The sequence below is a fragment of the Aegilops tauschii genome, chromosome 3, assembly GCF_002575655.3.
Source record: "Aegilops tauschii subsp. strangulata cultivar AL8/78 chromosome 3, Aet v6.0, whole genome shotgun sequence".
In the NCBI taxonomy this organism is placed as follows: domain Eukaryota; kingdom Viridiplantae; phylum Streptophyta; class Magnoliopsida; order Poales; family Poaceae; genus Aegilops; species Aegilops tauschii.
Genome location: NC_053037.3, coordinates 608,365,949 through 608,379,743, shown reverse-complemented (window position 1 = coordinate 608,379,743; position 13,795 = coordinate 608,365,949). Strand labels below are relative to the sequence as shown.

Sequence of the window (13,795 nt, the reverse complement as noted above, 5' to 3'; positions counted from 1 at the left end):
GTCAATCACATCATTCTCCTAATGATGTGATCCCGTTAATCAAATGACAACTCATGTCAATGGCTAGGAAACATAACCATCTTTGATCAACGAGCTAGTCAAGTAGAGGCATACTAGTGACACTCTGTTTGTCTATGTATTCACACAAGTATTATGTTTCCGGTTAATAAAATTCTAGCATGAATACTAAACATTTATCATGATATAAGGAAATAAATAATAACTTTATTATTGCCTCTAGGGCATATTTCCTTCAGCCAGGACGCCGGCCGGGCCTCAGTAGGCACCAGTCCTGGTTCGTCTGACCCCTTTAGTCCCGGTTCCAGACACGAACCGGGACTAAAGGTCCTCGCTCCTGGCGCAGACCCATTAGTCCCGATTGGTGGCTGGAACTGGGACTAAAGGTCATTCTTCTGTCCCGGTTGTAGCCACCAACCGGGACTAAAGAGATGCCTATATATATGCTCGCCCCTACCCGCTCACTCCTCTATTTTTTGGCCGGCCGGCGTGTGGGAGGTGTGTGCTGCTCAGCTCTCACCTCCTATGCACATGAGGTGTTCGATGAAATGCCCGATCCACACTTGAGCTTTCTCCTCCCCAAGCTCGACCTCGACTCTAGGTTTGGCGGTGCACAACTACACAAGTGTTCTAAAAGGATAGCAACTTCATCCTTTCATCTCTCACTACTAGTTTAGCTCATTTCAAATGCTCTAGAAGTAGAGTGGTTTGTGGGTTGTAGTGTAGGAGTGTATGTGGGAGTTCTTTTAATTTGGATGCACATGTGTAGGGTGTCGTCCCGTCCCCGTCCTCACCGCCATCGATCGCCCACGCCGATCACGTCCCCGGCACCACCGTGGTGAGCCTCTTGTTCTTATCTTCTTTTTAAAAGAAAAAATTCTTACTTGTATGATTTAGATAGCTACTTGTATAATTTTCTTAATTTTATTATTGTTTGTTATTATATAGTGCCATGGTTTTGGTATCCGCCCCCGTCGGCCGTCGTCCGGTCTATGATTCAGATGTGGTATATTATCTTTTATAACTATTTGTTTCATTTAGTGTTTATGATAATTATGCCGACCAACGTGACATATATGTTTTTATCTAGGAGGTATGTGAACCAGAAATTCCAACCGACCCTCTTGTCGAGAGGTTAAATTTGGTTGAAAAGAAAATAAATATTTGAAAGAAAAATTGAAAAGAAAAATAGAAGAGGAGAAGATGAAATTGGAGTTGCATGTTGCCGATGTCGTCGTTGATCACAAGATCTAGATGGATGCGATGCGCGTGAAGATTAGAAAGATTAGAAAATATGCCATTGATAATGAGGCTTGGTATCATTATGTTGTTGGATCAATTGTTACCTTAGTTACGATTATGACCGCATTTGTTGTTGCATTTAAATGTTTTACATAGTTGTATGTTAGTTTCAATGTATGTTTTAATTAGATGCTCTAGAGAGTTGTATGTTGTTCTACGAGAACTATGTATGAACTTTATGTATTTATTTTTTCAGTAATAACATTTGATCACTACTGTACTTTGGTTATGATGGAAGACAATGAAGAAGAAGAGGATGATGACAACCATCCTATGTTCCTTGAATACGATGATATTGCAACGGGGGACACTGACGATCAGGAGGCACCAGATGTGCCCGATGATGATCTTCGCGGGGTCATTGTTGATGCACAGAGAGGATGTGAAAGTAAAAGGGAGAAGTTGAAGTTCGAGCGCATGTTAGAGGATCACAAAATAGGGTTGTACCCAAATTGCGAAGATGACAACACAAAGCTCGATACCACATTGGAATTGCTGTAACGGAAGGCAGACAATGGTGTATCTGACAACGGATTTGGGAAGCTACTGAAAATAATGAAGAAGAAGCTTCCAAAGGATAACAAATTGCCCGACAGTACGTACGAAGCAAAGAGGGTTCTCTGCCCTCTAGGATTGGGGGTGCAGAAGATACATGCATGCCCTAATGACTGCATCCTCTACCGCGGTGAGTGCGAGGAATTGAACGCATGCCCGGTATGCGGTGCATTGCGGTATAAGATCAGACGAGATGAGCCTGGTGATGTTGAGGGCGAGCGCCCCAGGAAGCGGGTTCCTGACAAGGTGATGTGGTATGCTCCTATAATACCACGGTTGAAACGTTTGTTCAGAAACAAAGAGCATGCCAAGTTGATGCGATGGCACAAGGAAGACCGTAAGAAAGACGAGAAGTTGAGAGCACCCGCTGATGGGTCGCGAGTGGAGAAATATCGAGAGAAAGTGGGGGGACTTTGTAGGTGACACAAGGAATGTATGGTTTGGTTTAAGTGCAGATGGCATTCACCCTTTTGGGGATCAGAGCAGCAATCATAGCACATGGCCCGTGACTCTATGTATCTATAACCTTCCTCCTTGGTTGTGCATGAAGCGGGAGTTCATTATGATGCCAATGCTCATCCAAGGCCCTAAGAACCCGGCAACGACATTGATGTGTACCTAAGGCCATTAGTTGATGAACTTTTACAGCTGTGGAATGGAAAATCTGTACGTGTGTGGGATGAGCACAAACAGCAGGAATTTGACCTACATGCTGTTTGTAACCATCAATGATTGGCCTGCTCTTAGTAACCTTTCAGGACAGACAAAAAAGGGATACCACGCATGCACGCACTGTTTGGATGATACCGAAAGTATATATTTGGACAAATGCAAGAAGAATGTGTACCTAGGACATCGTCGGTTTCTTCCGACCAAGCATCTCTTAAGAAAGAAAGGCAATCATTTCAAAGGTGAGGCAGATCACCGGAAGAAGTCTGTCCTCCGTACTGGTGATGACATGCTTGATATGGTCAAGGATTTACAAGTAATCTTTGGAAAGAGTCTTGGCGAACAATCTATATTTTGGGACCTACCCTAGGTCCGCTCTACAATCGACGTGATGCACGTGACGAAGAATCTTTGCGTGAACCTGCTAGGCTTCTTGGGCATGTATGGGAAGACAAAAGATACACTGGAGGCACGGGAGGACCAGCAACGTGTGCACGAAAAATACGGCATGCATCCAAAGCAGTATCAAGGTCCTGCCAGCTACGCTCTTACCAAAGAAGAGAAGGAAATCTTCTTTGAATGCATGCTTGGTTTGAAGGTCCCGTCTGGCTTCTTGTCCAATATAAAGGGAATAATAAATATCCCAGAGAAAAAGTTCCAGAACCTAAAGTCTCATGACTGCCACGTGATTATGACGCAATTGCTTCCGGTTGCATTGAGGGGCATTCTACCGAAAAACGTTTGATTAGCCATTGTGAAGATATGTGCATTCCTCAATGCAATCTCTCAGAAGGTAATCGATCCAGAAATCCTACCAAGGTTACAGAATGATTTGGTGCAATATCTTGTCAGTTTCGAGTTGGTGTTCACACCATCCTTCTTCAATATCATGATGCACGTCCTAGTTCATCTAGTCGATGAGATTGCCATTCTGGGTCCTGTATTTCTACACAATATGTTCCCCTTTGAGAGGTTCATGGGAGTCTTAAATAAATATGTTTGTAACCGTGCTAGGCCAGAAGGAAGCATCTCCATGGGCCATCAAACAGAGGAGGTCATTGGGTTTTGTGTTGACTTTATTCCTGGCCTTAAGCCGATTGGTGTCCCTCAATCGCAGTATGAGGGGAGACTGGGTGGAAAAGGCACGCTAGGAGCGGATTCAATAATATGTAGGGACGGGCATTCTTGGGCTCAAGCACACTACACGGTTCTACAAAATTCTGCCTTGGTCACCCCGTATGTCAATGAACACAGGAATATTCTACTCTCCAAACACTCGGAGCAGTCTGACAACTGGATTACATGTGAACACATCAGGACTTTCGGCAGTTGGTTGCAAACACATCTCATGGGTAACAACATTGTTGGAGATGAGCTGTACTCGTTGGCTAGGACAACATCTTCGACAGTATTGACTTACCAAGGGTACGAGATAAATGGGAATACATTTTACACGATCGCCCAAGATAAAAAGAGCACCAACCAAAACAGTGGTGTCCGCTTTGATCCAGCAACCAACAGGGGAAAGGACACATATTATGATTTTAAGGTCCCATTGTTTCGGTGCAAATGGGTCAATCTGTCAGGAGGCGGGGTACAAGTAGACCCGCGGTACGGAATGACAACAGTGGATCTCAACAATCTTGGATACACAGACGAACCATTCGTCCTAGCGAATGATGTGGCGCAGGTTTTCTATGTGAAGGACATGTCTACCAAACCGAGAAAAAAAGAAAAGATAAGGAAGCGAATACATCATACGATGAGCCAAAGCGCCACATATTTCTTTCAGGGAAAAGAGACGTCGTGGGAGTGGAGGGCAAGACAGACATGTCTGAAGATTATGAAAAGTTTCATGAAATTCCTCCCTCCAAAGTGAAGGCTGACCTACACATCCTTTTAAACGATGAAGATTATCCATGGTTACGGCGCAATAAGCAAGGGACACACGTGAAGAAAAAGTGAAGACTTTCTCTCCACAACTATTCTGATGATGGCTTTGATCTAGAATATCATTGCAGTTACATGTCAAGAAATGAAATCCCTTTTGTAATAGATGAGTTTTCGTCCGAAACCCTAATACTTCGAAAGAGATTGTCCAGTTTGTACACAAAGTGCATCCGGTTTTTCCCGTAACCCTCTCAACTTTTTAGCACATTCTATGTGGGTGAAATTATGATACCATGCCATATTTCAACCTTTTCAGAGTTCATTTGTAGTGCTTTTCAATTTCAGGGCCATTTAGCTCAAAGAATGAATTAATAGCAAAAAGAAGTATTAGAACAATTCGGATCTTCGCAGACTATTCTATTTTTGACAGATTTTGTTTTCTATGTGTTGTTTGCTTATTTTGATGAATCTACGGGTAGTATTGGGGGGTATGAACCATGGAAAAGTTGGAATACAGTAGATATTACACCAATATAAATAAATAATGAGTTCAAAACAGTACCAAAAGTGGTGATTTATTGTCTTATACTCCCTCCATTCCTAAATATAGAGTGTATAGTTTTTGGCACAGAAATTAAAGAACACACGTGGAGGTAAAATTTCACAAGTTTTGGGCGAGATTACACCCGACTAATTGACATGAGAAAATAGAGGAGCTTGCCTGATATAAGGTAATGTAATCAAATCCCTAAAAAAATAATCCAAACGAGTGGTGCAACGCAATACACCTTATATTTCGGATTTTTTTCTCAAAAATATATACACCTTATATCAAGGAACGGAGGGAGTACTAACAGAGCTTATGAGATTTTCTGTTGAGTTTTGTGTTGTGAAGTTTTTAAGTTTTGGGTAAGTATTTGATGGACAATGGAATAAGGAGTGGCAAGAGCCTAAGCTTGGGGATGCCCAAGGCACCCCAAGGTAATATTCAAGGACAACCAAGAGCCTAAGCTTGGGGACGCCCCGGAAGGCATCCCCTCTTTCGTCTCCGTCTATCGGTAACTTTACTTGAGGCTATATTTTTATTCACCACATGATATGTGTTTTGCTTGGAGTGTCTTGTATGATATGAGTCTTTACTTTTTAGTTTGCCACAACCATCCTTGCTGTACACACCTTTTGAGAGGGACACGCATGAATCGTGATTTATTAGAATACTCTATGTGCTTCACTTATATCTTTTGAGCTAGGCAATTTTGCTCTAGTGCTTCACGTATATCTTTTTAGAGCACGGCGGTGGTTTTATTTTGTAGAAATTATTGAACTCTCATGCTTCACTTATATTATTTTGAGAGTATTTTTAAACAGCATGTTAATTTCCTTTGGTTATAAATTTAGTCCTAATATGATAGACATCCAAGAGGGATATAATAAAAACTTTCATATAAAATGCATTGAATACTATGAGAAGTTTGATTCCTTATGATTGTTTTGAGATATAAAGATGGTGATATTAGAGTCATGCTAGTGAGTAATTGTGTATTGTAGAAATAGTTGTGTTAAAGTTTGTGATTCCTGTAGCATGCACGTATGGTGAACCGTTATGTGATGAAGTCGGAGCATCATTTATTTATTGATTGTCTTCCTCATGAGTGGCGGTCGGGGACGAGCTATGGTCTTTTCCTACCCATCTATCCCCCTAGGAGCATGCGTGTAGTACTTCGTTTCGATAACTAATTGATTTTTGCAATAAGTATGTGAGTTCTTTATGATTAATGTTGAGTCCATGGATTATACGCACTCTCACCCTTCCACCATTGCTAGCCTCTCTAGTACCGCGCAACTTTCGCCACTACCATACATGTAACACCCGGATAATTAGGCTACAGTAAAACTCTCCTAATGATGACATGTCATCTCTGTTTACTGTTGCTAAACTCTCGTTAGTTCAAAACCCGTTCAAAAGTCAAATTCAAAATATGTCAAACAACAAAAGTTTTCAAAAGTTGAAACAAAAATGTTCGGGCAGTGCCAAAAATGGCATAGGTAATTATGGTGTAGAAGACACAATTTTATAAAATACTTAAATGCCCTAAATTAAATAAAACAGAAAAGGGAAAGAAAAGAAAATACAAAAGCAGAAGACAAAAGAAAAAAAAGGAGAAAAGGACCCCCCTGGACCAGACGGCCCAGCTCACAGCCAGGCCGGCCCACCTGGCCCATCCGGCCGACCCGGCCCGTTCCCCTGGTCGCTCTCTCCCCTTCCCTGTTCCCCCGACCAGGGTCGGAACAGGGGCGCGTCCCCGCCGGACCCCCTCGCCGGCGTCGAGGAGGGGATAAGATCGCCAGCGCCCCCGCCTCCTCGGGCCCCTCTCCCACTCGCCCCGCTCTCCGCCTCTCCCTCTCCCCTCAGATCCACCACGCTCCCCCTCGTTCCCCACCGCATCCGAGCGCCGCCATGGCCTCGCCGCCGTAGAAGACGCGACCACCGTCGTCCGTTCGTCGCCCCGGCAAGTCCTGCAGCTCCGCCGTCATCCGCTGCTTCGACCGGTGCACCCCGTTGGAGTCTGGAGCCACCGCAATGCCCACGACGCCGCCGTCTTCCTCCTCTGCTCCGACAAGCTACGCCGCCGCTCTTCACCAACTCCGGCGACGCCCTTGCAGCTACTAAACCCCAAGGGCCACCGTGTGTGCCGCTCGGTGAGCCCCCGCTTCCTCCCCTCTCTCGCGCGCCCTAGCTAGCTCTCGCCGTAGCTCCCGAACGCTCCGCCACGGATCTCGTCGCCGACGAGTCTCCGGTGACCAAATGGTCACGGGCCCGTGCCGGTTGCACTCACCGCGCCCGGTAGATCCTCCCCAACCTCTCCGTTTGTTCGCTAGCTCGCCCTAGCTCCAATCTTCTCGAGCTCCCGAACGCCTCACCGCACGCGCTCGTCGCCGGCAGCCGTCCGGTGACCCCTTTGGTCCCAGGCTTGTGCCGTTGTGCTCGCGCGCACACGTAGGCCTCGCCTCGCCCTTCTGTTTGCCCAGTAGCGCGCCGTATCGCCGTTGCCGTTGCTCGCCCGAAACACCTCGCCGCCGATGAGCTCGATGCACCCTTCTTCGGCCACCACAGCTCGCAAGACCACCACCAACCGACGCGTCGTCGTCTTGCCGTTCTAACGCACCCGGCCGCGGTCGATTTGGTGCCCCGTAGGCGAATCCCGACGCCCGCCGACGTTCGGTCGCTGCGCGCGAGCTCGCCGGAGCTACTCCCGCGGCTCCGCTGAGCTGGCACACCGGGGCCCACCCCTGGGTCACTACCTGTGGGCCTAGGGGCCCCAACTGGCCACGTTGACCGAAGTCAACTGCGCTGATGTGGTAGCTACTGCCACTGACATGCGGGCCCGCGTCATTTAAAACATTTTTGTAAATAAATAAAATGCTAATTATTTCATTAATTAAATTTAATTAACTAAATAGTCACTGACTACTGGGCCCCACCCACTAATTAACCCATTTAGTTAGTCTAAACCCCCTGTTAGTGTCCCAGACAATGACATGTAGGTCCCACTGGACCCACCTGTCTGGTTTGACTGGTCAACCGACCAGTTGACCTGCTGACATCACTCTGATGTCATGCCTGCGTCATCATTCACTGTTCTGGATAATGTTGGATTTAAATAAATAATTAAAGTCAGAAAATGATTAGATCTTTAGAAAATCATATAAAATAATCCGTAACTCGGATGAAAATACTTTCTACATGAAAGTTGCTCAGAACGACGAGACGAATCCGGATACGCAGCCCGTTCGTCCTCCACACATCCCTAACATATCGAACTCGCAACTTCCCCCTCCGGCTCATCTGTCCGAAAACGCGAAACACCGGGGATACTTTCCCGGATGTTTCCCCCCTTCGCCGGTATCACCTCTTACCGCGTTAGGGCAAACCTGACACCGCTGTTTGCTTTGTCATGCATCGTTATGCATCTGCTTGCATTGTATTCATTGTTTCTTCCCCCTCTTCTCTCTGGTAGACTACGAGACCGACGCCGCTGCTGGTGCCCTGACCGACTACGCTGTTGACGACCCCTCTTGCCAGAGCAACCAGGCAAGCCCCCCCTTGATCACCAGATATCGCCTATTCTTCTCTATACTCTTGCATTAGAGTAGTGTAGCATGTTACTACTTTCCGTTAATCCTATTCTGCTGCATAGCCTGTCTTTGCCACTACTGTTGTTACCTTTACCTGCAATCCTACATGCTTAGTATAGGATGTTAGTTTTCCATCGGTGGCCCTACATTCTTGTCCGTCTGCTGTGCTATACTATCGGGCTGTGATCACTTGGGAGGTGATCATGGGTTTATAGTATATACTTTATACATTATACATGTGGTGACTAAAGTCGGGTCGGCTAGTGGAGCACCCGCGAGTGATTCATGGATTGGGGGCTGAAAGGACCTTTGTCCCGACGGCCCTCTGGGTGGATCTTTGTGGCGGAGCGACAGGGCAGGTAGAGACCGCCTAGGTGAGAGGTGGGCCTGGCTCTGTTCGGTGTCCGTGGTTACATCAATTAACACGCTTAACGAGATCTTGGTATTTGATCTGAGTCTGGCCATTTGGTCTATACGCACTAACCAACTACGCGGGAACAATTATGGGCACTCGACGTCGTGGTATCAGCCGAAGCCTTCGTGACGTCAGCGATTGAGCGGCGTGCGCCGGGTTGGACCGCGTAACGTGACTTCCTTTGAAATGGAGGTTGCTAGGTCTGCTCTCCGGCCGCATACGCAACGTGCAGGTGTGCAATGGGCGATGGGCCCAGACCCCTGCGCGCATAGGATTTAGACCGGCGTGCTGACCTCTCTGTTGTGCCTAGGTAGGGCTGCGACGTGTTGATCTTCCGCGGCCGGGCATGACCCAGAAAAGTGTGTCCGGCCAAATGGGATCGAGCGTGTTGGGTTATGTGGTGCACCCCTGCAGGGAAGTTTATCTATTCGAATAGCCGTGTCCCTCGGTAAAAGGACGACGCGGAGTTGTACCTTGACCTTATGACAACTAGAACCAAATACTTAATAAAACACACCCTTCCAAGTGCCAAATATAACCCGGTGATCGCTCTCTAACAGGGCGACGAGGAGGGGATCGCCGGGTAGGATTATGCTATACGATGCTACTTGGTGAACTTACCATCTACTCTCTTCTACATGCTGCAAGATGGAGGTGGCCTGAAGCGTAGTCTTCCACAGGATTAGCTATCCCCGTCTTATTCTGGCATTCTGCAGTTCAGTCCACCGATATGGCCCTTTACACATATACCCATGCATATGTAGTGTAACTCCTTTCTTGCGAGTACTTTGGATGAGTACTCACGGTTGCTTTTCTCCCTCTTTCCCCCCTTTCCCTTCTACCTGGTTGTCGCAACCAGATGTCGGAGCCCAGGAGCCAGACGCCACCGTCGACGACGACTCCTACTACACCAAAGGTGCCTACTACTACGTGCAGCCCGCTGACGACGACCAGGAGTAGTTAGGAGGATCCCAGGCAGGAGGCCTGCGCCTCTTTCGATCTGTATCCCAGTTTGTGCTAGCCATCTTATGGCAACTTGTTTAACTTATGTCTGTACTCAGATATTGTTGCTTCCGCTGACTCGTCTATGATCGAGCACTTATATTCGAGCCCTCGAGGCCCCTGGCTTGTATTATTATGCTTGTATGACTTATTTATGTTTTAGAGTTGTGTTGTGATATCTTCCCGTGAGTCCCTGATCTTGATCGTACACGTTTGCGTGCATGATTAGTGTACGATTGAATCGGGGGCGTCACAAGTTGGTATCAGAGCCGACTGCCTGTAGGAATCCCCCTTCCACACTCCTTGGCCGAAGTCGAGTCTAGACATTGCAAATCTTTTTACTAACATGGCTGTGTGTCTTATGGGCCCACGTCGCCATTGGTTGGTACTAGGATCTTTTACTCCTCGACCTTTACTCTGGGACTCTGAACTCTCTTCTACTCGGGTTAAACGTATTTACTAACTCTAACACTAGGATCTCGTGACCACATTCACCCCAAAGTTGGATAAGCCATAGTTATTTCTTAGAATAGTATTTTGAACAATTCCCACACTGTCATTTGACTCCTTTGAAACAGCTTTGCTTTCAGATGGAACCCACGAGGCAGGTCGTGCGGCACACGACGACCATTGGTGCCTCGGGATCACCTGTTGTGCTAGCTGAGATGATGACCTATCTGGGTTATCGCTGGCACCCTGAGTACACCGTCTACGAGGAGTACCAGGTCTTTAACCAGGAGCAGTACCGTGCCATCGTCCACCTCTACTCTCGGGAGTATGACTCCACTACTGTGTTGCACACCGCTCATGGTGTTGGAGTGACCATCGATATGGCTGTCCACGATGCTGCTTATGCTGCTCTGACACGTCTTCGTGGAGAGTATCGGGAGTTGGACACCTCCCCTTTCAGGCACATTGCTATCGCATCTGATGTTGGCGCGGAGGGATACTACACGGCTGCCTACTCCACTCTCACCAGAGAGCCCTTCTACCATAAGAACCTGGTTCTGCATGCTGATGGGCTGGATCGAGCTAACTGAGCTCTTCGCCACGAGTTGTACACCACCCGTCAGCACCTTTACTGTGCTCTGACGCTGTTGCACCCCTTTGTCTGATCTAGAGAGCTGCCCCGTTCTGCGATCTACCCAGCCAGGACTGTGATGCCCCAGGGTGTCGGCTGGCCAGATGTGGGAGGCTACTCTCCCGCACTTGGTCCTCTTCTGCCACCTGAGCGTCAGGTTCTGCACCAGAGTATCCACGGACCCCAGGTTGCTGACGTGGAGTTCCCGATGCGACACTACCAGCTTTCAGGCTACACCTACCTCCACAGTTCCTCCTGGGACTGATGTAGGCTTGCTTGTTAGTGTTAGATGCATTCGCCGCGAGCCTGCGTGCCGCCTATGGTGTTTTTAGTCTATGTACTGAACTCTGTGTACTGAACTCTATGCATGACCCCTTTTGTAAGTTATGCCGACTACTATGTAGTAGCTATCGTGCTCCTTTCATTATGCATGTTTCATCATGAATGATTCTTGTCTTTGCAAATTTCTCAATGCTGAACAACCCCTGTTATTTTGGACTCAAACCAAAATGCTTTTCACTTGAGAATAATGCCTTTTGAAAATCCCTTTGAAAATGCACTATGGCTTTTGGAATGATTCTTTGCCACTTTCAACAATTCCCTCTTGCCATGGCCTTAGTGCAAATCCACTCTCCTAAACCTTCCCTCACCTTTGGATCATGATTTGCATCAAATCCAGCAAGTTGAACCTCCCCATATGATTATTTTCCATTTAAATCTTATTCAAACAAATTTCTGTCTTCTATTCTAGCCATTGGTGATTTACAAAGGAGCTACACTTTCTACTTTGATTTTTGCCCCCAAACCTTTTTCCCTTCCTAGTCCTTTGAACCCTCAACCTAGATCCATGAAGATCCACTGGTCTTCAGTTCAAATTTTTCAAACTACACTTGCTGCAAGTTTGGACCAGATTTGCCAAATTTGGTGAAATTCATTCAAATCCTTCTCCAAAAATTCTGAGTAAAATCAGGCAGCCTCTGGGTGCATTGAGAGGTCACCTCACCAAGTCCCAGCTCCAGGAAAATTTTTCTTCATGCCAAATCATTATGTCGAATACCTACTGGACACTGTTACTGTCATTGTTCAGTTAAGTTCAGAGAACAGTTTCAGTGCACTGTCGTTTTCTTCAGAACCCGACGTCGATCTCGCCAGTGCCGCGGTGTCGCCGTGCGCCCTGCGCTTTCCCCCTTGTCCTCTGCACCGCACGATCCCCTGGCACCTTGCGGACGTCGGCGACGAGCAGCAGGAGGTGCGCCGCCCCGTGACCGACGCCAGCGGCGGCTTTGCAGCCGCCAGAGAGAGGCGCGGCGCTGACGGCGCCACCCAGCGCCGCCCAAGCTACCGGAGATCGCCGCGTGGTCGTCCACTCCCCAGAACGCGCTGCCACTCTCGTCGTGAACCGCTGGGCGCGGAGCACGCTCTCTGCCGCCGTCGTGCCCGTGAGTCCACCCCACCGTGGACCGGCGCCGTTACGCCAAGACCAGCCGGGATTAGCGGGGGAACGACACCAGTAACTTCCACTGATGCTGCCTGGCCACTCAAACCCCCTGCTCAACCACTGCATCGCCGTAATTGTTCGCCGGAGCAACCCCGTTCACGGCCATCCCCTCGAGCCGCCTATATATAGAGGCCCCGAGCTTCAACTCGATCCCACACCACCCCTGCACTCCACCTAGAGCACGCCAAGCCACTGGAAGAGCCCCGAGGAGGTCTCCTTCCCCGACTCCGGCCGCCGCGACCCGCCACGGGATCCAGCTCGATTCGCTCCCATGCGTGCGCCTCTGCCTCCCATCTCTTGCCAGTAGCTCCCCTATGCATCCACTCTTTTGACCCGCGCGTCAATTCGATGCTTGCAGCTCTCCACCGGAGTTCTCCACCATCACCCGAACCGCTGCCCGCCGGGGAAAGTGTCGCCGTCGACGTGGTGCTCTCCGACGCTCGAGTCCACCACCGACCGACGCGGAAGGATACGCTGAAGCTCTTGGTACACTCCGATCTCCCTGTCTCGCCGTGGTTCGACGCCGGCGACCACCGCAGTCTTCGGGCGCCGGCGAGCTTTTTAAACCTGACATGTGGGACCCCCTGTCAGCCTCTCTTTTGTTTCCCCTCGCGAAACGTTTTCTGTTGGCGCCTTCGGGCAAATATGCTTTCCCTTTGAGCTTGCGCGTTTCTATTCGAAGCGTTTTCTGTTTTCACAGTTTAAACCCTGGAACTTTTCTGTTTCATTACAAATGAGTCCCTGGACAGAAACTCTTATAACTTTTTGATAATAAGTGATTTTTGAGTGATTCTTTTTCTGACAATCTTAAAATTTTGTCTACTTTTTTATGGGATTTATTTAGAAATTTTCTGGAGAAGTTTTTATGCACGCGTTGGTTTTCACGTTAGTGCCCGTTTTCATTATGCCGTAGGTTCCGGGAGAGGTGACGAAGCCGCGAACTTCGCCGAGCTAGACTCCGACTTCTCCGAACCAGGCAAGCATGTTTGAACCTTTGATATGATCGATGTTGTGCATGTTTGCGTAAGAGGTTGTGCGTGGCATATGAGTGTCCGTGAGTACCTCGTTGCTTGTGAGGCAACGACCCGCGTGTTCCAAAGTTGCGATGATCTCTGGTGAGAGATGGCCTAATCATGTGGTGACATGAAGGGCAGCAAGGTGGTACTATTGTAGCATACCAGCCTTGCGTCATCCGACAAACTCCGACGTTAACGTGGACGGAGTCACG

The 13,795-nt window shown here is 48.0% G+C and overlaps 1 protein-coding gene and 1 pseudogene across 2 annotated transcripts in view; both read left to right on the top strand.

Moving 5' to 3' along the window:
* LOC109768580 (uncharacterized) overlaps window positions 1-13,795 on the top strand; it is a 73,604-nt gene that overhangs the window by 33,924 nt on the left and 25,885 nt on the right. The window lies entirely within an intron of this gene.
* LOC141042197 (uncharacterized) lies at window positions 1,012-4,509 on the top strand (annotated as a pseudogene).